This window comes from Penaeus monodon, chromosome 19 (genome assembly GCF_015228065.2).
Source record: "Penaeus monodon isolate SGIC_2016 chromosome 19, NSTDA_Pmon_1, whole genome shotgun sequence".
NCBI classification, from domain to species: Eukaryota; Metazoa; Arthropoda; class Malacostraca; order Decapoda; family Penaeidae; genus Penaeus; species Penaeus monodon.
Genome location: NC_051404.1, coordinates 39,959,052 through 39,960,367, shown reverse-complemented (window position 1 = coordinate 39,960,367; position 1,316 = coordinate 39,959,052).

Below are 1,316 nucleotides of genomic sequence, written 5' to 3'. Positions count from 1 at the left end.
TGTAGGCTCTATGGATATCTTGGGGTACGTTGACCTGAGGACAAAAAAAAAGCTTGACAGGTTCCACCAGCTTTACCGTTTTGATTGTAAAGCTGTGCATTTGCCCAGCGCTTGACTTGGCTCTTCGACTGACACGTACTGTAGTTCCTATACTTTACAAAATTTATAATTATTAAAAAATACTATTTAATGTTTCGATTTCATGTGTATGCATATATCTTTTGATGTTTCTTTGCATCTGCATCTTTCTGTATTGGTGGGACACGGGAAACATCGCTTTTAAATGCTTAATCACACTTTTTTTATTGTACCATAGCACTTGGGTGGATTGGCTGCATCAATGGTTAACGTCTATTCAATTTACATATTTTGCAATCTGTTCGTATTCAAGCTTAAATAGAAAGCACATTATACTCACGGCCGACTCCATCTTGATATCTATTTCTGTCTCCGTATTTTTTCAGGAAAAATATATTATCATTACCGAAAAATAGTTAATGCAACAGGGTGTGTGAACTAAACATAGACTTCATCCTGTAGGAGTTTGTTCTAACTTTGCATACAGTCACCCAGAGATTCCCAGCGAAGTTCAGACTCTGCCTCACATAACACGTGGTGGTATTCCGGTATGGAGTTGTCACAGTGTGCAATCTGTCCTTCTATTACACGTCACAATTTTCTTTGATAGGGGTAAAGACTTGACAGTTTAGTTGACAGTGTAGAGAAAATTTAAGTTGGTGATTTTATCCGCGCTCTTTATGCACCTACGAGTTAAAATTCGGTGCTATAACTCTGTTTTTGGATAAGGAATGTCAACAAAACTCACGCGCTGGCATCTCCCCGAGACTTGCGTAGGCGGCGGGGTTGCCTAAAGTTTTGGCGGGAAAGTATGGCTCCGAACCGAGTTGATAAGGGTTGGGGGGTCATGCTAGGTCACATCGAGGGATTTGACAGCTGTTCTGATTTGAACCCGACTTCTACTAGATACATTTATTCGTTTTTTGGCGAACGTGTTCCATGAATTTGCTCTTCTATATCGAAAACTCTAAGGAGAATTAACAGACTTGTTGCGTGACTGTCGGCAAGGGTAAGGGGGTGATGGGGGTACGAGGGAGATGGGGGAAAGGGGGGGGGGGGAGACACAGCACATGCGCTCATTCTAACCTGGCGATCGCGCACGCGTTCCCGGGGACATCAACATTCCTGAGGGATAAATATTTCGGGTCCTCAGTGGCGTCAGGTTGAGAGCGGGACCTACTGCGCTGGCCATAATGCTCGCGCTTGTATGGTTTGCATGTCCTTCCAATCTTACCTAA